The sequence below is a fragment of the Coturnix japonica genome, chromosome 13 (assembly GCF_001577835.2).
Source record: "Coturnix japonica isolate 7356 chromosome 13, Coturnix japonica 2.1, whole genome shotgun sequence".
NCBI lineage: Eukaryota > Metazoa > Chordata > Aves > Galliformes > Phasianidae > Coturnix > Coturnix japonica.
Window position 1 is genome coordinate 4,087,547 of NC_029528.1, and position 23,056 is coordinate 4,110,602.

The 23,056-nt window shown below is 42.9% G+C and overlaps 1 long non-coding RNA gene across 1 annotated transcript in view; it reads right to left on the reverse strand.

Moving 5' to 3' along the window:
- Nucleotides 1–13,878, reverse strand: part of LOC107320103 — a 44,194-nt gene extending 30,316 nt beyond the window's left edge. Inside the window, exon 1 of the long non-coding RNA XR_004308879.1 lies at nucleotides 13,705–13,878. This is a non-coding gene — a long non-coding RNA (uncharacterized LOC107320103). The remainder of the gene's footprint in view (nucleotides 1–13,704) is intronic.
- Nucleotides 13,879–23,056: the final 9,178 nt, after the last annotated feature.

Here is a 23,056-nt window from a genome sequence, read left to right on the forward strand (position 1 = left end):
AGCAGCACTTGGATTACTATGAAAAATTAAATAGAAACCAGTGGATAGTGGTACCATTGCTGATGTTCCTCATGCAGATTTTTCCCACTTCACTGATGTTACACATCATCTGCAAAACATCTCTTGAGACATCACAATTCTGCTATCATGCTCCCAAGCCATGCAGTCCTTCAGATATGAATCAAATGCCAATCTATGGTAACTTCAGGGTGCCATGACTACCTTATACCTACTGCAACATTTCCCCAAATCCTGTGGTTCTCATACTTAGAAAATTCTTCATTTTTACTCATCCAGACTGTTTCAGTGCTGAGCTTAAAACTGCCACAGTTATTTTTGTTTAAGACTGTAAGGAGAGCAAATTCTGTTGTGTGTTTACATTAACAGTTTAAAATCAGGAACAGGAGTGTGTTGGCTGAGGTTGGCTGATGTTTTCCACTGTTTAGTACTTAAAAATCCCTATGTGCTTTTCTTCTGCTCCTTAAGAGTATTCTTAATTAGAGATCCAATTCTTGCCTCTGCCATTGTGCAAAATGGTGTTTCCCAGTTCTAGTGTCAAAGGGGAGTGTTGCTGAGGGGCACATCACACACATGATTAATGCCACAAATAGCAATTTTGTCCCCACATCACTTGTGCAAATGAATATGTAGCTTGCTTCATAGGAAGGCCTCGTTCTTGGATGATCCCAACTCATTGTGCTTTGTAAAGCCCCGAGGTCATTGAGGTGGGTATTTTTTTGCTATGAGTGAATGAAAAAAAAAATCTTGGCATTTCTTCAAACATAGTAAAATGAGAAACACAGAAATATCACTGAGCAGTTTGTTCTAGAGCAGTGCTCCAGCTCTGGGACTTCGTCATCATCCTGCAGATCCAAACTCTGCAAACAAAGCCCTGCATTTACTGCAAAACATCTCCCAGTGTTGCTGGGATCTCAGGCAAGTGCCATACAAGGACTTGGCTCAGCTGTAAGATGCCCCTGTTTTGTATGTGTATTCAGGGCACTCACATTAATGTTCTCTACCCAGAATCCTGGAGCATTGGTAAAAGGAAGACAACTAACTATGCTGTGGATCAGTTTTCCCTCCTTGGAGCCCACATCAAGGAGGGTGTGAAAAAGTAGCCTCCACAGCCTATGATTTCAGCTTCAGAACAAGGAGCTGAACTTGCTTGACCCTAAGCTCAAACTAATAAATCCCATTACAAAAGTGCTATATTGTTCACAGGCACAAGAAACCCTCACTTCTGCTCTGTGATTGCTTCGTACAGCACCTAGCGCTGTGGAGGGCAAGGGGTGACAGGAAGGGCTGGTGACTGTTTGTTGTCTCATTTGTGTATCAAGTGTTTTGTTTACAGAGGCAATCGCTATGCTCAGCAGACTGAGTGCTGCAGAAAGATCATAAAAAGAATTTGCTATGAATTAAAAATGAACAATACTTAAAACCCCCCATTTTCCTATTCTCACCAGCAAGCAGCACAGCAAGGTAACATTTCAAAGCAAGCCTCATCAGTTCTGACACTTTATAAAATGCAAAGCCTGACCTGCTCAGCATTTACATAGTTCACTGATCAATTAGGATGTGGCACTAAACAGCAGTGCTCGGGACACAGTTATTTCTCCACCTCGGCCCTTTTGACCTCCTTGTACAGTAATGAATTTTCTTCCTGCTTGCCCTGCAGAATGGATCAACCTTAATTATCCCACAAAAGACCAGCACTGACCTAGATTTATTAGAAAATTGAGGAGCCATCGTACAAAACTTGAAGTTGGATGTCACATCAAAATCAACTATAGCACCGATACGTATCTCTGCAGCCAGGACTGCAATGCAAATCAAACACGGTATCAGCAAGTCCAGGCTAAAATGCATGGCAGTCTCTCAGGGAATCACCTCTTAAACAACAGTCCAGCACTGTCAATAATCTTCCATTCCCTGTCTGCTCTGGGATCTCAGCATCCTGCAAAGTCAAGATAGATGTGAATTCTCACTAGAGGTGCTGAGTGTCATAAAGGTAAAGAATAGCAACCACAAACCACCCTGCATGGGCAGCAGCATGTATCTGCAGACCTGCGAGGATGAGAGCCTGTAGACCACAGCACTGATTTGGTGTAAGAAGACCTAGGCTCAATAGAGACCTTGAACAAGTCATTCAGCTCCTATGTATCACAAAGGGGAGACTTTCCTCACTAATTGCTCTGTTAGAGGATCAAACCCTTTATTAATTGAAGATGTGGGCTACAAATGTATTTGCATGCCCAATTTCCACCAGTTTGAATAAGTTAGGCCTAGACTGTAAGGACCTATTAAGCATGTAGGTAGGTTTCAGACAAGACAAGTTAATTAAAATCCAATCATAAATCAATGTAATTAGAAATAAAATAAATGTGAGAAGTAGCCATAATGAGAGAGCTCATCATGAATACAGAAGAGACAAATCATGCAATTGGGTGCCAGTACTCCCTGATCTAAGATTCAGTCGAGGTATCTGCAAGCACAAAAGCCTTTGCAGCATTTCCTTTTGCTTTTCAGCTCCATGACTGTCCTTGTACATGCCTAGAGCTGTGACAGCTTATAAATATAATCAGTATGGATTGATGCACATACAACAGTTCTATTTTAAGTATTACATTTTCAGGGGCACTCACTGGGACTCAGAGCTGAGCTGGAGAGCAGAGGCAGCTGCAGAGCAGATCTTTGGTAAAGCAGAACCTTCCTGCTGGGAAATCCACAAAATACAAAAATGAGACTATAACTGAAATATCAGAAGTACGTAATAAATCCAGGAAACTGATGGTGGGAATTACTGCTACAGCTTTGTTCTCCCATGCCTTGACTGAGCAGTGTCTTCTTCTGGGAACTGATGGGAAGCTGCGCTGTTCAACGTGTGAAAGAATCTTTGCATAGGAGGTTATTTGAGTAAAAGATGCCAGTTTTACCCATATTACAATCAGTAATTACAAAATCTCTTAGTACTTTACTTTCTTTTGGACAACCAGCATACTGAACCATAAGTGTTCAAAATATACTAATGCATCTGACCATAAAAGAGGTCCTGAGTTACCCCAAACCTGTGCTGCTGAATCCAAGGAGATGCTCCAAATGATATCTGGAGACTCAAGAAGGCCACACCACACAACAAAGACTCAGACCTGGAGGGACACCAGACCTCTGTCCTGGTTTTGCATCTGTGGCCCAAATTAAGTAATTCAAAGGGAATAACGATAAATTAACCACATTAACGTATTGCCCAACAGCTCTGAAATACAGACAACCAGACAACAGCTCTGTAATGCGCATCAGAAATCCCTGTAGGTCTGTGAACCATCCAATCTACCCTTTCAGACCGAGTCAACCTCTATATGATTCAAAAGCCTTTTTTTCAAACTCACAGTCTTCATTAGCAATTATTTCACAGTGGAAGTAATGCAGCTGGAAAATGATGTACTTAAATACACCAAGCAGCTAACTTTAAAACAGCTATTTAAGTTCATGTACTACTCAACTTCAAATCCAACAGAAGCTGCTATTTTATTTCTGTCAGATTCTCCACTGGTGTGTAGCAATGTAACATCCAGGGAGCAATAACTACTTCCATCAGAGAAGAACAGGTCTCGATATTATCTGTCTGCCCAGAGGAGCTGGCTAAATTCTGAAGCCTATGGGACATTCCAGTCTGGAGAAATAATTACCAGCAGAGGCTGATACCTTTGACACAATCCTGTTTGCTTTCAAATTATGTACAAAGCCCTGTTTCCCTTCACACACCAGGAATGAAACAGCAGGAGAGATCTCCAAGTCTCTTTTTAGCCAGCAAAAAGCTGCAGTCAGCATCTTCTCAAAACTGTGCTGCCAGTGCTTTCTCTCTGTGCTCTCCCTGGCTGCTGTCTTTCTCAGATGATCTGATGCCATTCTGCCAGAGCCATGCAAACCTTCACTGAGAAGTAACTTATGAAGCCTCTGCACCTCCTTTGATTGGTGACTTCAGGTTGTGCTTCCGGTGAAAGCAAACAGGGAGACCAAACCAGCTCCTTATTTTTTCTGAAACAAAGCAGCAGCCATTTACATCAACATTTACTGCAATTCAGCAGTTACTTGATTTAATGCAACTCATACAATTTACAATTTATACTTTATAGAGTCACAGTCCTGGGGAGCTTTCTGGTTGCTGAAGCGCTCTGGGGTGTGGATAAATTTCAAGTGCACTGCTCTAACACCAAGACAAGGTTTGACTCTAGTTAATTCTGCAGCTTCTTCCTTCCCTTGCTTGGGTCTGACCCAAGAGCAAGGAGCTTGGACTTTCACTGCAGCCTTTTGAGCTAAAAGGCCAATATTTCGGCACTGTAACCAGCTCATTGAATCTATACACAGAGAGTCCAGGCATCCAGCTGCCTGGCACTGATACACAAGCAACTCAAAAGCACTGCATGGTGTGTGCTGCATCATTGTATTCAGCTTCCTTCTCTTCAAGCAGAATGCTTCAAGACTGAAACCCTGTCAATAGCTTGTTGAAAAAATTTTCACAGTTTATTTATGATACATCCTAGTTCAATTTTAACCTACGTGCTGAGGCAGCATCCCTCTGCTTTGCTGCTTGTTCAGTGACTACGGACTGCACCTCTGAACCATGGGCACATGCATGCAGTAGCACAAAAGATAGCCCTGCAAGAGTCTGTACTGTACCCTTGCAAGTTTGCTCAGCACCATATATTCCTCCTCACCACTCTACACTGCTGTATTTGCAAATGGGAGACATTTGCATTCAGACAAGTATTTAGAAGTACCCTGCATTTGTTACAGAAGTCATCATTGGAAAGGTGGTGTAAATCAATGTGCTAAGGGTAAGAAATATTGATTTTCCTGCAAGGTTTATTTGCAGTAAGGCTGAAAGACCTAATATTAAGAGACAACAAATTGAGCTACTGCATGGCTCAGGGGCAGTTTGAACAGAATGACACAGTAACACGGGGAGAACAACCAAGCAAGCACCATGCCTCCGTATTGCTAGGGCCCAGCAATGGGGGTAGCATCTCCAGATTACAGCCAGTACTAAGAATAGCAGAGGATCAGGACAGCTGTCAGCTGGGTAGAGACATCTCAGGAGCTCCAGCAAGCCCCAAACAGCAGGAACAGGAGCAAAACTACCCCCTAGTCCCATTGATGGGGCAGTCCTGTTTCCTGTGCAGCCCACTTTTTAATGGGAGAGGGGATCACAGAGCTGCTTGCTCACTGCTGGAGGAAGGGCTGGCAGGGAATGTCCCGCTTGGCACTAGATGGACGTGCCATGCCAGTTCAGTGAACCACAACAGCAATGAGCACCAGCTCTAATATCATCACAGGGGAAACACTTCAGCTGCTTGCAGCCCATAGGGGAGGCAGAAGCACAGCCAGCAGCTGAAATGTATTAAAACCTTACAAGCATAGGGTTTAGCTTGCTACTTCAGGAAATTAATTTCTACCAAGTTTTGCAGTTTCCCCCCCTGCTCCATGGACCCAGTGATGGTCATTTGTCATTGCTGCTCAGAAGAAAGGTGGTTTTCAGGAAAGCAATGAGGCATTTGACAAGCTTTCCAGTGAGTGTGGAAACATCGCACAATGTCATATAATAGCACTGTAAGCAGCAGTTGCTCTCAGAGGAGTTGTACAGTTACATCTTGAGGTAGTGGTGATGAAAGCTCCTTTTGTGAGGATAAAGAAAGAGCTCAGGGAGGATATGGTCCAGAGCAGGGAAAAAATATTAACAAGCAAGAGATCATTAGATGCTCAGTCTCACAGACATCATGCAAATAAATTGGTGTGGAAATCAGAAACCCCTTAATAGAGTGAGTCAGGTTCTGCCATCCTCACACAGCCCAGCCTCCCACAATAGTTCAGCCTTAGGCCACTTTCTGGTAATATTATTACTTTGCTAGTTTGATAAGCCTCCTCCACACACTCTGCTATACGTAAGCATATAGACAGACCTTACAGATGACATTTGTTAGAAACTTTCCTAAAGCTTATATTGAATTAGCTTTTCTCCCCAGGCAAGCCAGGCCATGGTGTTGAAATCCTGCAGCATTTCCTCACAGAGCAGCTAAGTCCTGCCTGACATAACCTGCAGGTGTTTATTTAGTGTCAGAAACAGGCTGCAACGCAACCAGAAACCTTCCAACCTTGTCAGGTAAAGAGACTGCAAAGCTTTATGACTATACCTTATTTCAGGAGTCATTAGTTTACTAGGGACCAGTCTTGCTGCCAGTTAAAATGAATGGTATTCTTTTTCCCAGCAGCATGGGCACACATCTTTCTTGTCCAGCCATCCCCCTAACCTTCTCAAGTTTACCACTTCCCATTTCTCCAGATGAATTCTTTCATCACAAGCAAGATTTAAGTCATAGTCTGGATACCAGGCAGAGGTCAATGGGAAGGTTGAAAATGGTGTATATTACCGTAGGAATTAATAAATTAATTTATTGGCTCCTGTGGAGAATGAAACCTGAGAGGAGCTGCAGTCTGTTTCAGTCAACACTTCTATATTGCTGCTTGCCTTTCTAAACATATCCTGCTCTTCTGGCTCTTTATACAGTGAATACCTCAGGTAGAGTGAGCCATTTCCGTGGTGGTGTGTGAGTAATTACAATATACGTGGGTGTCAACCAAAGGGCAACAAAACTGGTTTAACTAGCATACCAAGGGGGCTGGCAAAAGGTGCAAGTGATACCAGTTTTGGATTGGTTCTGAATTTTCCATCATCGTCCCCATCGCAGCTTAATAAGAGATAAGTACACTTGGACTCCAGCTAGCCAACTCCTTCCAGTTCAGGTTCTTAATGAGTAAAATACAGGGCTCATTTCCATGTTGCATTGTGCAGTTCAAGATCCCATTTTGAAAAGATCACAAATTACAGCCACTTTCCTTTCACATTTACCTGCGCCTTCATACCTGCATTGCACTGGTAAAAGGTTAAGGTCTAAGACAAAGATTGAAGCTTGTTTGTGATAAACAGCATGGAGCTGACCTCATGCATTGAAATTGCTTTCTTCGTGTACTAAAGAGCATTGGAAACCTCCCTATCCCAGCAGCTTATTTCCTCACGCTGACTTCAGGAGCATCCAAAGCAAATCCAAAGGCAGAGACACAATGAATCTCTCCAGCATACACTAAGCAATTTACTCAGTGGTTACAGGAAGAGGCTTTGATACCATCATTGGAGGTTTTACAAGAGCCTACACGAATGGACATACAAAATGGGAGATCCCAAAGTGCTCCTAATAATGCCATCCCTTTTTGCTGATGTCCCTTGTTTAATTTGGCACCAGATTGTTTCCTGCAGTAAGTTTCTGACATTGTGTATGGACTGGGATTTAAAGGCCACCTAAGGGCACAGCCAGCATTCTGCAAAGCTTTTGCCATGTTAGTTTCAACTAATAGTTATATCCAGAAGAGGTCTTGTCCATCTTGATGCCAATACACTCTGAACAAACACTGAAACATGGAAAGAAAAAAAAACCTATTTGAATAGTGCCCTATAGCTCATGCTTCACTTCAATGGAGTTGGCATAGCTGAAGTAAAAACTTCCTGCTGAACACATCTCCAACCACAACTGCAATCGCAAGGTGAATAGCTTTATAGAAATCAATAAGAGGGAAATCTGTCCCTTATCTCGGACATCTATAGATGCAAAACATTTTTTGCCCAGGGCAGTAGTATGGGTTCTCTCGATTTCTTATCTATCAGTTCACTCTGAGTCAGGTTTGTCACATTTCCAGCTGTTTAGAGCATCACTTCTCACACTTAAATAGGCACAAAGCAGGAAAGTGTTTGTAATAATATAGAACAGTCACTTACCCCTGAGCAAGTAATTTATCTCAGACCAGAGTGCCAGAGTAATAACTGGGATTAAAGATAGAGCAGTCAAGACAAAAAAAAAGGTAAATCAATCACTACATTAGGATATCTGAAGAATCATTTGCATGTACTCAGAAAGTATGATACTTGCTATTAAGCCTAGCTGTAGCAGAGTATCAAATTAATAAATATTCATCAAATAACCTTTTAGCAAAACTCAGTGACTACTATGGTGGCCAGCTACTGAATTCAATCTAATTGAAAACCTGAGAAGTAATGAAATGATTGCATGTCTGTCTCTTCATTAAATCAGTGTGCAAATTTGCATAGATTAATTTGTGTCAAATTAATGGCTCCACTCCTGGCTTTATGCCAAGAGGGTTTATCACAAAAATCCATCTATAGTTTTAATTCCATTCTGCACTCCCAAAGTGTTGGGTGGCTTGTGCTATTTTAGAGACAAAAAAAATAATAGAGCTGAATACGATTTTCACCACTTCTGTCATTTTCCCCCTATTTTTCATGTTACAATGATTAATTACAATAAAATATGCACATGATTAAAAAAGAAAAAAGGAAACGTGCAGTCCCAGCCATGGAGAAATGAGACCTGGTTCGCTTTTCTGTTAGTAAAGTCACATTGGAATGCATGAATCCTCAATTACATGAAATTCAGCACAGGGTCGGATGTCTGGGGCTGAACAACTTACCTGCCTTGTTTTATCAACCAGAGCAGTTCCCAAGACTAGTGAAGCTCTGGGTATTTTAGTACAACAGGTTGGGTCCCCAACCCATTGTGCCCTTCCAGAGGCTGCAGAATTTACTGTATGTTTGATCCCTGTGATGTGTAAAATAAATGTAAGCATTCTGATGTTCACTGTTCTGAGATCTGTCAGGAAAACAATTATTCCTTCAGCCCTCAGTTATTTGAAGTTAATGTTAGGAACTGACAGTGCTCTCATTTACATTTTCAGCTTGTTTTGACTTCTCAGCCTTTAATTTTTAAATTTTTTATTATTTTTTTTTTATAATAAATACAATCAGGCTTTAATTCAGGACATTTGATTAATCAAACTCAGACCATCTGCTGCAGTCCTGTCTCCTGCTGATCTGCTTTGCCTGAAGTCAGTGCCATGCTTCAGGGCTGCAGTCTCACACTGTCTCTTCCTCTGTCAGCTGTCTTATTGCTAATCTGCTCTTTTCACCCAACACACAGCGACTGGCCTTTGTTTTCTGTTGATGACCATGTACGATAGTTGTAGTGCTAGACAATTTGTATCAAAATACAGTACGTGCAAAAACCAGCTATAAAACAAACATATCAGAATGAAAATAGAAGGAACCAGATACCACATTAATGTAAAATAACAAAAAATCCTCCTCACTAAGACCATTCAAATATTTTCTGAAATAACAAGTGATTTTAGCTTCAGCTTTAAATTTAAACTTCCTACCAGTGGCATTCATGCACTGATTTCCCTCAAGTGCTTAAAAATTGACTCAGAAACTCAGACTGAAGACATGTACAGAGATAACTTGCACAGCTTGGAGATTTTGATGGGAACAGACCAGCTTTATTCTAGCCTGGTCATGGCTGGTTGTATTTGGAAGGGAAGGGGAAATATGCCCCTTCAACAGTTCTATGATCCAGCAGGTCCATGACTGCTTTCAGAGACCATCAGGTTCAGAAGTAGTATGGTTAGAAGGTAATAATGGATTGAAGAATATCCAATCACTACATAAAACCTAGACTTTGCTGATGCATAGGCCTTCTGAAGAGGGATGAACATCATCTCCCTTGATGTCAGATGACAGAGTCAGTCTCAGAAGTCAAGAAGGAACTGCATCTCCAGAGAACCAGCATCCCTTTCAGCATCAAAGCTAGCATGTGTATTATCAGAAGGAACCATTACATTAGATATTGAAAGCATGGATAGACAGAGATACTTGACTGCTGGGTTTCTGACTGGTACTTAACACACCCTCAATACTTGAGTGTGGGGGAACTCACCAAAAGGTTTATTACCGTATTAACAAAGAATCAAAGCTCTCCTAAGCCAAATGCAGCGCAGAAGAAGAGATCCACATGATGCTTTAGGAGCTTATAGGGTAAATAAACAAGCAGGGGGAGAGAAATGGAAGGCCAGAAATGCAAAGATTACAGAGTGATAGGATTCACCCTTCTGAGGTAGAGACTGCTTTCCAAATGCATTATAACCTGACATTTTCTTAGAAGCAATATTACTAGCAGCAAAGAAATGGATGGAAGTCTGCATCACACTGACTTTATGATGAAACAAGAAAATCTGTCACCTCACTTAAGTGGTCACAAAAATGCAGTGCTATTTGCCACGATGCTCAGCAGCAGAGTATATGGGTTTCTCTTTACTTCCATAGTATTTTGCCAGCCAGGAGGCACAAGTGCCAAGAAAAGCATACAGTTTCCAAACATGGTTTTTGGTTTAAATGGGAGAGGAGAATACTGCAGACTTCAGATCAGAAATCCCAGACAAGCACACCCAGAGAAGCTAACTGCTACCACTCATCAGTTACTGCCATGGACAAGGTGCAGCTCTGCACGTCCTTGGGTTTGAGCCAGCCCTTGCTGGTACCTGTGGAGCTCCATAAGGGACTGAACACGCTGTGCTCTCTGCAGGAACAGGACAATAGCTATCTGAACGCTTACGATAACAAGCATCCTCCAGCTACTGAGGCTAATGCAATAAAGGGAATTTCATTTTGGCATAAGAAAAGCCAAGGGAACGACATGATGCATTGGCAAGATTTAAATTATATGAGGCCAAATAGGCAGCTTAAAAGAGTTAGGCCTTTATTAATCGGGTAACAGTGATGCTGCATTTCAAAACAGGCTTAACACCTGCTAATTTCATTTCAGTGCTGCTGAAGCTGAGTCAGCTAACTGAGCCTGCTGTGGATCAGGCACGTTCAGAGCAGCAAAGCTATTCCTTGCCTTCATGAAAATGTTTTTCTCTCTTTAGAAAGGACACTGAGGGGGAAGGAGAGGAAGAGAAAGGATGACCTCCTTTAAACATACCAATGTCCCATGCAGCTGGATCTGTGGGGGAAGAGGATGAGGAATTAAAGGAAATTCCATAGATAGTGAGTATATATTTGCAACACTGGTTGAGGAAAAGGAGTATTACCCTTTACCTTGCAGACAGAGATTTGAAAAAGGCTTAGTGGCTTTCTGAGCCACAACACGGGGCAGTGAGAAGCCAAGAAAAGACCCAGCCCCAGGTCCCTTTTACTGCAGGGCACTGCAGATTCTCCCCCTCATTGCCATCTACCACTTGCTAGCTATTCATCTCCTCCATTTTTCTCCATACATCATGAGCTCCAGTTTTATGGGAAACTCAAGCAGCCCAGCACCCAAGAAAGTTCATCTGTGCAACAGTTGTTGTTTGTATCCACAATGCATGTGTAGACTTAAAAAAAATATTGTGCTGTTCTTACACACATTTAATGTGATAGATGCTACCATACACGCATGCCATAGAACACCATGATCCTGGGGTATGTTATGAGATCGTCCCATGGCCCAGACACAGAGACAGCACAGATCTGCCTGGGCTCCATGATCACAGGTGAAACATTACTGGAACCTGACTGTACTGTTGGCTCCACAACACCCTCCTGGCTCTGAAAGCAGCTCAACAACTTCTCACTACCAAGAAGTCATACTACGCTAGTTCTGCTGCTTGCTGAGCGTGTTTTTTCAGTTGCCAATGTTTATTAAAAGCTAAGGGTTCTGTAACTTCACAGGGGAGTTGAAGCAGATTCTACAGTAAAAACATTGGTGTAGGCCAAATTATTTTTTTCTTGCTTTCATTCTGCTTGGAGACAATTTTCACCCCAAGGCCAATGATGAGAACCTTGAGTCAGATTTTTATAATGGAAGCCATTTGCATCCTAAACTGTAACACTTGCTGTCAGCAGAAACTATTGTAAAAGCTCTATAGCTAATAATGCAGCATACACCTCATTTTCCATGACAAAAACGTATAGTAACAGCAAGAAGCACTGCAAACCAACCATAATACACTGAAGCAAGACTTACTTTACCAGGATTGGCACTTACTACAAGCTTAAATGGTTCATATATAGTACAAAAGGCAATTGTGAAATGACTGGAAATGTAATATGGAAGAACGTAATTGGTCTTGCTGGAGATTGATTGATGACCATTTGTTGAAAGTACTCACCAGAAACAAAGGTTGGATTGTCTTCTCAGTTTCACCACAGTAAAGCAGTGCAATGGAGAGATCAAAGAGAACCCCAGATTTTTACTGTCCAAAGGGCTCGGGCTGATTTGAAGCAAGTGCTTCAGCAGAACATTGTTTGGATCCTTCCAGTCCCTGCTGGCCAGGTGGAGTTTAATGTTCTCATTTCTAATTGAAGTTCAAAATGTTCCCAAAGAGACTCTGATGAATTATTTGTGTCATTCAGCCAATACTGTTGTTTAACACAGTGCTTTGTTCTTCAGAGAAGTCTGCTTTCCTAAGCAGAGGAGCTGACTAAACCTCTCATATCAGGAGCATTTCTGTAGTTGTAGAAGCAAAGGTCACTATTATTTCCCCTTTCTGATGCCATTTCATTACAGTGAATTAAGTGACAGTCTTCTTCCCTTGCAAGCATACCCAGTTAGCGCCTCAGTAAGGCACAGAGCCCTGGGCAGTCTGCCTGTCTGCCTTACATCTATAGAGTGCAGATGAGACACAGAGGGAAGACAGACATTTCTACACAGTAACAAACAGATTGCTTTGTTCTGTGTCACGTAGATGCTCTACAATCAAACAGAGGTCTCCAGTTTGTGAGGGATAATTGCAGCAAATATCCAAGTCACCTGAAGAACAATAGCTACTATAGACCAGACAACACTTCAACACCAGTCATCATCACCCCTCACCTACCTTCTGTCCCTCCCCCACAAAAAAACCCTAACAAATTCTTATGCAGTTACAACAAATGTAGGTGAAGGTTAACAACACAGTCTTTCTTTTCCATCCTCCCCAAAGCCCCAGTCCTGTAAATTAGCCTATTCTGATACTGGTATAAACCACCACAAACTACTAACTCCACCAAGAGAAAACTGACCTAAGTAAGAGGAGGACCTGAATTGTTTGAAATATAGACTATAGAGAAAGAAGCCGCAAGATTCCCCCTTTCTGATTTCAAGCATAGATCTTGTCCTTCGTAAGTGCATCATGTGGCCCACTGCAGTGAGGCAGCCGTGCCAGGAGGATGCAGCAGACACAGCAGGTCAAGTGCTTTCCATTCTCCAGGATCAAACATCTTTCACCCTCTGTTCAACGCGTTTTATTTTCAGAGCTCTCAGTACAATAGGTGTTGAACTCCTCTGTAAAGCAGTCGGCACCTGTCTACCAGGAGCTGCTTTATTGATTGCTCTGGAAGTGGGCAGGCTTACATTTCATAAGCAGCATATCAAAGTTCAAGCATAATGGCTGTGGGCAGAATGCCAGCAGAAGCGTAAGAGAAAGTTTCTACTAGTAAGGGAATTACTTTGACCACATATCACTGAATTTCTGTGTATGCCCAAGCAACCCACAAATAACAACTGTGGTTAAAGAGGATGATAAGCAATCACAACAAAAGTAAATAACAAAAGCAATATAGGGCTCATACCTGTAGCAGCCCACAAACAACAGGAAAACCTCAATCCACTGTGCTGGGACAAAGATGCCCTTCTCCAGCAGGCTGTCCTGGGGCACATGGAAGAGCTTAGGAGCAAACAGAAAACAACCTACATAACCTCACCCCCTCTTCAAAATCCATAGTAGAGGAACACAGCAAGTGAAAACATTCAGCACCATATTAACCCACAGACTGCTGCTTACCTGCAACTCAAGAAACATTCCAGTTGCAAGCTTCATAGAAGGGTGTAGTGTATCACTAAGGAAGTGGGGTGGGTGTAGAACCTTCCTTAGGGTAGCTATATTCCCTTAATTGATAGCTCACTAAAGCATGGCTGTGTAACATCTTCTAGGAAGGTGGGAGTTGCAAGATAGAGTTCAGGGGCAGCGTGCAGCTGGCAGTGATTGAGGGCTTCTCATCAGCTAAAAGGGTGCTCCACCACCAGCTGCTGTTGGGGGAGGTGGAGTGACCCAGGTGAGAGGCTGTTTGGAATGATAGATAAAATAATTAACTCAAAGAAGGAAAGTGTACCTCCCCATTCTGTTCTAGCAACACAAAGAAGGGTGTCTTGCTCCAAAGGAAAGCCTTCTGGGGTCACTGTGTGACTCTTGCTGTGCTATGGGGTAATTAGAACAGCTAAAAATGAGACGTGGTAGCTGACCTGATTTCCAAAACCATCTTGATCTTTGGCTATTTTGTCATCATCAGCTGCACACTAGCCTGAACTGCAGGACAGCATAAACGAGGAGCAGGAATAAAACCCTGTGCTACAGCAACCATATACATTCCTTTGGGACATTTCTCTTTAGACTCTGTAAGAAGAGATGAGACAGGAACGTGAATGAATCTCCCCTCAGTACTGGAGGTCTGCCTGGGAGCAGAGAGATCCTGGAAAAAGAAAGCTGATCTCTCTAAGGGAAGATTTGTGGGTTTTTTTTCCAGTGACATTTCAAGACAAGGAGGCCTGTTTGTATTTCAGCTACAATAGCTGAGCAATAATATTAATGCTTTGGATTTGCACAGCGCTTGCCACCAGCAGCACTAGCATGCTTGGCAAATATTTAAAGTGGGATTTTCCAGAGCATCTGTAGGAATTAGCAATGTAGATCACAGGATCTGTAATGCTTTAACAGAAATCACACTCTTCATTTCCTTCTTGTGGTGCTTCTGTGCCTTTGGTGTTACCAGGGCCAATGTTCTGAGTGCTGCTTAAAACTCATGCCTAAAATTAGGGATGAGACTTCAGCCCCCAGATAAATATGTACCTTAATAAAAGTGACCCGTTTGTGGCGGGGCTTTTTCTTTTCAAGCTATTGTTGTGTCCCCAAAAATAATCTTCTAAAGAAAGATGTTTCCTAAATTCTACATCTTTTCACTTAAAAGTGAACATTATCCATCAGCCATAAAAGGAGACATCCCTAAATAATCCTGCTCTCTTTGTTTTCAGAACTTCTCAAGGACATTTCTTAGCCATTTGCACTAACCATCACAGCTTTACAATAAAAACTGCTTTATCTTGCACTCTGTTTTCTCCCAAATCTGTTGTGTCCAGGACATTGAATGATTCCTTTAGAGGAGAGTGCTGGCATGAGGATACATGAGATGCAGAGCTCAGTGCCAGCTCCTAGAAAGCACTGCCCTTCCCTGCTGTTTCCCTGCAGGGTGACTGCTCCCCTCCCTTTGCACCAACAGCACTAAAACCACCGTGGGGATTCCTCGCCTGCCACTGCAGCAGCCAGGCACAGGGCAGTGCTAATTTATCACTGACTTCAGAGGCAGTGAGCTGCTGGCCTCCCTGCGGTCCTCATTGCAATGTCTACAGGTAAAAACCTCTGCTAGAAAAATGATGATTCACTGAGTATCTGGGGCAGTGGCTGCTCCTCTGGATCAGGACTCTGCACTGAGCTCTGGTGAGAGCCAGACCCTTGCAAGGCTAATTTATATATTTTGTCAGCATGCTGGAAAGGAGCCTTGGGATGTATTTTCAGCTCATGTCAAAACACCACACGTGTTATTCTGATCCCAGCACTTAAATTCCAAAATACTTCAAATCTGCTCTCATATTTGATATTTTTAAATAAGAAATGTTTACATATACATCACTACGGTGACAGGGAAATAGAAAGACAAGGAAAAAATTCCCCTAGTGTACCGAACTCTATTTAGAATACAACCACCATTAATATATCCAAGCTGATCAATAGGGTCTGAACATGTGCTGACTACCATTTTGATCAATAGCAGTATAGGTATGAAGATAAATTCCCATTACAAATTCCTTATAGATCTTAAGCTCTCTGCCTAGTTCATCAGTATCCACCATATCATTAACCCCAGAGAACGTGACTCAGCCTCTTCCTTCAGCACCAGCCCTCCCTATGGTGAGCCTCCACACCCTGGCCATTGGTATTACTGCCCAACCATAGCCCACACCCTGACAATGTTTTCTATGGCTTGACTTTGAGACCATTGAGGCACCACAACCTGCTGGCTGCCCCCACTGACATCTTCCCTGAGGTCACTCAGATCATGGGTAGGAGTAAGCTCTGGTTCCAGCAAACTGGGTCCTCTTTCTTGAATGTCTTTCACAGGAGCGGAGCTCTCAGAACTCCAGGAACACAAACACAGGCACAGCAGTTTTATAACACGAATGTTCTCAAACCATAAATAAATATCCTTAAGAGTTTCCCAGGCATCAAAGCAAATCTTACTTTCAGGAGAGTTCTATTTTAAAGGTTGAGAAAGCCAGAAAAAAAATAAAAAACATAAAAACTAAAAACAATCCTGCTGCTCTGCAATGACAATTTGTATCGAGGTCTGAAAGCAAACTGCTTGCACTTGCAGGCAATACTTACTAAGGCCTGGTAGCAGAGGGAAGCACATACCACTTGTCATCCTCGCTCTGCCATTTGTGACGGGGTCACAGACTACAGTTCTACTCTTGGATTTTAGCAATTGAAGTTACAGTCCCCCCAGGGCTGTAAAAAGTTGCTGCTGTCATATATAAATCAGTCTTTTTCATAAAAAAATGACATGGTTTGACACGGAGGGATAACTTTATAAGGTAACTACCACGGAGGTTTCAGCTTGGATATGTTCAAAAGGATGTTTCTCTTTATCCCTGACCACAAATACTCACTGATGGTTTCTTGTCAGCTGCTTGAAAGCCTTAAAGAACTGCTATCTCCACTGGGGTCTGCTCTGTGGCCAAACTTCTCATTCACCTTTGATCATCCTCCAGGGTGTTTTTGCTGTGTTTGTTGGTTTTCTTTTTTCCCTGACTGAAAAATTTCAAGTGCTACAGTTTGTTCCAGCGTGTGGGGGAGAAGAAGAGGAGGTGAAGATTTTTGCAGGCATGCACGTACATCTTGTACAAATACACACTCAAATCCTTAGCTCTGACAGGGCTGCAGAGAACGCAAGTTCTTCTATTTTTAAGGAGGTGTAAAATTAGATGCAGGAGGAAAATGGATCTATTGCCCCCTGGCTCCCTTACCTCTCACACAGCCAGCTCACTCCAGGGAAAGGAATGGGACTGATTTAAAGGCATTTCCCATACAGGTACACAAAACATGCTGTGAGTTCATCCCCATTTGGAGCATTAACACCTAGCCTAGTGCTGCTGGCATGGTCTCACTCCAGAGCAGCCTATCCTTTACACACATATATCTCTAGGTGGGAAAGCTCACATCACCCAGCACCCACTTTTACATTGGCTGCACTTGCACTTGCTGGCAGTTGCACCAAATGTTACAGCTTATGGAGCAGCTGTGTTGGCGTGTTTGGCCAAGGTCGGGTGATTCCCTCTGGAAGCAAATAAGCACCTGGAGCACAAATGTGTTTCTTTGGAGCACTCTGGGAGCTGTAGTCTTCTGGGAGATTTGTGTCTGGGAGGAGGACAAGATGCTGTAGTGCAGCTTTTATGGCTCCCCCCGATTTGTATGTTATAGGTTTGTGTTTTGCATCTGTATGTGTGTTTTTCTGGACCAAGAATATAAGTCTTTCTACGTCTCTAAGAGTACAGGAAAATAACAAACTTGAAATGCCTGAAAATAGACATGACTCTTCTGTTCACAGTTTCCAAAGAAGATTAAATAAATAGCAGCATGCTACTTAATCATAGAAAGGCATGGGAGTGGAATTATCTGAGTGTCCCTCTTCGAGTGCTGGGTTTGATGCCTGTGGGTCACAGCTGTGGGGCAGCCCCATGGAGGTGCAGGCAGGGCCAGCAGTCAGCATGGTGGGGATGTCTCAAGGATGGCTGTGCTGCTGGAGCACTCAAGTCCCTGCACACAGTGTTTGGTTCTGATGGGGAAAAAGGATCTGTGTTAATGATGTATTTGATATGAAAGGGCACAGTGCTTCAGCGCGTAGCTTGCAATAAGAGGAAAGCCGATATGACAGCTGAGGCTTCACAGTGGTAGAAATGGGCCTTTCAAACTCTCCAACAAGGAAAAAACAAACACTGAAGGACAAATCCATGGCCGGCATAACAGACTGGTGGGTTTGGGGGGACATGCTTCAAATAAGCCTCCCTTGACAGCTGCTATATTTGTCTCACGCTGCCTGTTCTCCACACAGCATCCCTTCCCCCAGGAGCTTCTCAGCTGTAGGTAGAATGGGATTTAACCAATTCCTCAGAGTGCAGCCAAACCAGAGGGCAGCAGGGTGAGCACTGGACTGCAGGTAGAAGTACCTAGGTGCAGCCTGGGCTGGCTGTGCTGCGAGGTGCTTGGGGTGCTTTGGTTAAGGAGCAGGGCTAACATGCATGGGAAGGCATTCACAAATGACAGCAAAGTATTTTTTTTGGTCACTGATAAAAATAGATGGATTGAGCGCAGGGAGGGATGGCAGAAAGAGGAAGCTGGGGTTAGAATCCGAGCAGGGTGTGTCAGCACACTGTTATCTTTATTTATACATAGCAAGGAGAGGATGACATGGGATACATGGGGAAGGACATGGAACACATGGGGGTACCCATGGTTACTCAGCAGCCTAACAGCACAGCTTGGCATTCTGTGCTATGCACTCTCCTCCACCATTGTTCCCAAAACAGCACTGGGTATGTCATGGTGCTCTGCATTAGCATCCAGCACAGAAATGAGCTGCTGCAGCTCTGCCTGGTGCATCCTCTGTTTATTTATTTATTTATATTATGCTTCTTTCTTCTTCTTTCTTCACTTCATCCCATTGAGCCCGTGGGGACATTGTTAGCGCTCAATGTCACTTGACCTTCTCTGTCTCAGAAGTGACCTGCTACATCTGAACACTCTCTTTCACACATTGGCCAGTTTTACCCATTTAAATGCTTCCTTAAATACATCCAAAAAACTTGCATAAATATGTTCTTCTTTTCTTTCTTTCCCCACCAAGCTTTGTGTTTCTTCTTCATTTATTTTCTCCCCTAGGGATTATAGATCCGCTTTCATTGGCCAAACCCTCATTCTCAGGTTACTGACACTGCAGACTCATCCTTTTTAAACTGAACTATGAACTAAACTATTTCTTAATTTATCTTCTGTGTGCTACAATTAAATATGCTGCCATTCCAGCTTTTAAACATACCAACATGTTCCACGAAAGCTTTGGCCTTTTTAAGTAATAGAAATTCTAATTTCCAGAAAACCACACAAAGAAACTGCGTCATTTTCTACTGTCTCAAGGAACTGAAGGGGCAGAAAGACTGCCTGGATGACTGCTGAACAAATGGCTGCACAAATAAAACAGCTCAAGCATACAATGCACTCAACTTTCATTTCCTCCTGATAGGTGGATCTCCACTTATGTTATGCAGTTTCTACAAAACAGAGGTGGAAGATTTTCTCACAAAATTTCTGTATTACTTCCCTTGCAAAGAGTGACATATTTATTTCATTCAAATACAGAGAGACCTCCAACTGGTGTTCAACTGCAGGCTCCAGATCCAAATACATGGAGATATTTATCTGACAAATCAGACAACAACTACAAAAAAGCTCCTCTAAAAATGAAAGAGATCGCCACAGTGGATGGTTATCACTTCAGGTTTACTTTCCTGTCCTCGATCCCCCGGGGATCCAGACTATTTCCCAAAGCTGGTGAGCACATCACGGTCCTTCTAGGTTTCACCCTGGCTACTGTATCTATTTTTTAGTAGAGCAAATGCATAATTTCTAGCAAAAGGGTTCCCTGCAGCAGTGACTATTTACAGCCTGACCAAAATAGTTGGCAGCATTTTTCTGCCCTCTCTGGTTTCCTACTACCCCAAGCTGCCCGACTGCCTTCTGCTTGTGTGCAGGCAGCCAAAGTGCTTCAGGTTCACATTAGCTTTATTCCAGCTTTCAGTAATACATCTTAAAACCAACCAAAAACGTTAAGTTTTTGAGGTGAAGCTCAGCTAAGGAACCAGTATTTTAAAGGCTTGAGGACTCAGGACTATTTCAGTACACTTTTATGTCAGGAAGACCTTAAAATATCTTTCACTTTTTGTTAAAAAAAAAAGGTTTCTTACATAACTCCCTCTCCGAAAATATACTTGAGGCTTTCAGTAATGTAACCGAACGCTAATAGAAAGTGAGTGCCTCAGCTAATCTGCTGTTATGTTAGGTAAGTTTATATATTAGCTTGCTAAATAATAAAGTAAAATAAATTAGTTCCTATCAAATGTTTCCTGAATGCATTCCAGCAGGAGCTTATTGTTATTTATTCATTTCTTGGACTGCATCTCGAAAAGCTGAAGTTGTTTCAGGAGTGTATGTGACTGGAATAGTCTAAGTGGAGGAGCCATGGCTTGAGAATGAAGCCAGCAAGTCATTAATTAAGGAGCTGTACAGCTTGCAGTCAGCCTTGTGTTCCTGCAACCACCTAAAATCTGCACCACCTAAAATCCGCCACCATCCTCCCCCACTTACACACAGGATTGATGTGGTTCAGGCTCATACACTTTTCAGCAAGGTCATAAATTGTCCTTGAAATGCCAGCAGCAGAGATTGCAGCAGCCTTCAGTATTGGAGGCAAATGCACACAACCACATGAGGCTGTGCAGAGCTACAGCACAAGGTGACAACTTCCTGCTTCTCACTTGACATGACTTTATCTTCCTAGGAGGTATATAATATTCTTTGCATCCTATATGGTGCCAAGTCTGTTTTTCTGGCCATATCTGTGTTTGAATGAGCACCATTGCAGAAATAGTTGCGATGGAGATGAGGATGACATAACAGCCATACTTTAAAACAGAAACCACATCAGATCCTCCAGGTCTTATTTCACGATGTTGCTTTTCTGCCCTCTCTCAAATGTAATGCAGTCAGGAGAAATGTGCCTGTCTAGCACAATGGGCTTCTTCTGTGTCACTGCACTTGTAACCCTTTTGATCGCACTTTTAGAGGTTGCTCGTGATGTTTCAGTAGCGGTAGAAATAGGTCTTTAAATTACACACCATCATTAGAAATACATACAGTTGCACAGCCAGTTTTTCTTTGAAAATGATGAAGTGGAAAATTCACCAGAAATCGGCAGCTGCTCAAACAAATGAAAAGGGTTTTCTTATTTTGTTTACCTTGGAACAATACGCACAGATACAGCACCTGGACCTGCATGAGGAGCTGCTTATGCCACTTCCAGCAGGAAGGACCGAGAGTCAGAGTGATCTACTGACCTTATTCAAGGTTCCTGGTGCTGCCACTTGAAGCAGACCAGAGCACCCCAGCTGGATGCCTGTCATGCTAATCCCTCAATCAGCACATTCCCAAGATCATCACTGGGATTTCACTTGCTGTCAAAAGGTTGAGTTCCAATCATAAAGTAAATCCGTCACTTTCAGCCCCAAACCTGCACCCTCCAGTCAAGAAAGCCTAGAAGGCAAAATCCCACCCACTCCCAAGCCATGGAGGGAAATGAACTTGTTACTACAAGCAGGATGTGGTGCAGGGGAGCAGCAGGCACCTTTGTCTTCTCATTAGCACCAAGGGCTGAAGCTCTTTGGAGAAGGGACTTTCCTGCTGTGTATTTGCAGAGGGAGCTGATCTGATGAGGGCAGCTGAATGCTGAGGTATAAATAATGAATTGCACAATAAACACTACAAGACTGGTTGAGCTGAGGACAAAAAAAATACTCGCAGCACACGAAGAAATCCATCACATTAGTTAGAAATCCCATGTCAAGGTCCAGCGATTCTTATCCAGAGATTCTTATCAGCTTCATCCACATGCCCAGACCACAAACATGATTCCTTACATACAAAAATACTTTTACATGCCAAACTTTGCTACATCTCACATCCACTCAAAGGGCAGAAAGGATGCAGATTTCTTTTCGTATCTGCATTCACAGTTTCTAATGTAAGCCTGACCTGTTACAGAATCAGCTTTTTGCATGTTCTTTCCCGGCGGCAGTGAGGAGTCACTACTTGGTATCTCCTCTAGAAAGAAAAAATTAACAAAATATTTATTTCGACAATGGCTGTATATTAGTCAGCCAGGGAACTCTGTGATGCGCAGGGAAAACGTCTGTGTAATAAACCATGAGAAGGGCTGTGAATACTGCCAGCATTGCAGAGCTCTGGGCTCAGAGCCACTCTCCTGGCTTCGTTCAGATGTTGCTATTGATCTAATCCATAGAGAAATGATCCCAGGAGACACTCCTTACATTATTTATCTTGGATTTGGGGGCTGGATGGGGATTCTTTTTAGCTTTTTTTTCTTTATTTCTGTTATTACTAATATTAGATGCTGTTAATGAATTCCACAGACAAATGGCTCTCACCTCTCATGACACGTTATTAATGATGAGTGCGGAAGGATTTTGCGTTCATCATCTCTTGAGCCATGTAGCCAACCCCAAGCTGGCCACCTACCTGTACTGTAACTCAGGGATCAGCCACAGGGGAGCATAGGGGAATAGCACATGTGGGTGAGTAGAGCATGCAGGAATGCTCTGCAGGGCAAACAGTGGCACACACTGGGTATCTTGATTCCTACACAGCCCCGAGATGAGCAGGAGCATCCGCATCTCTGTTAATCAGATATGCAGGAAAAACAGAGCCAAGAAGGAGGGGAGAGATGCCAATTCTATGAGAGATTGATATTATATGAGAGATTGACAAGGGAAACAACACTCAACTAAAAAAGATCCAACATTCCAATGCTCAGCTTTGCACAGCATGCACATGGGTGCTCTTCACTCCTGAGCTCTTCATCCTGCACCTGTTATTTGGGTCTGGCATTACTGTCCCCTCCAGTCCAATTAACTCAGCTGAGATACTTCCAGAAAGATTTCTATGGTTGCAATTATAGATATGGGGAACGTACCAAGCTACTCTCAATGGCTGGTATTATTTTTACCTATTTTCTGAGGAAGGATCATAGACTATCCTGTGTTGGAAATGACCCACAAGGATCACTGAGTTCTGCTCCTAGCTCCACACGAGACCATGCAAAAATCAGACCAGGATTTCTAGCTGGGGCTTCTCCTGCAAGCAAGAAAATTCATTGGGAGTTTTGGAGGAGCAGAGGATGAAACTCCCACACTTCTGACTAGTTCTGAACCCAGCAGCAGCCCACAGCATTGCTCCA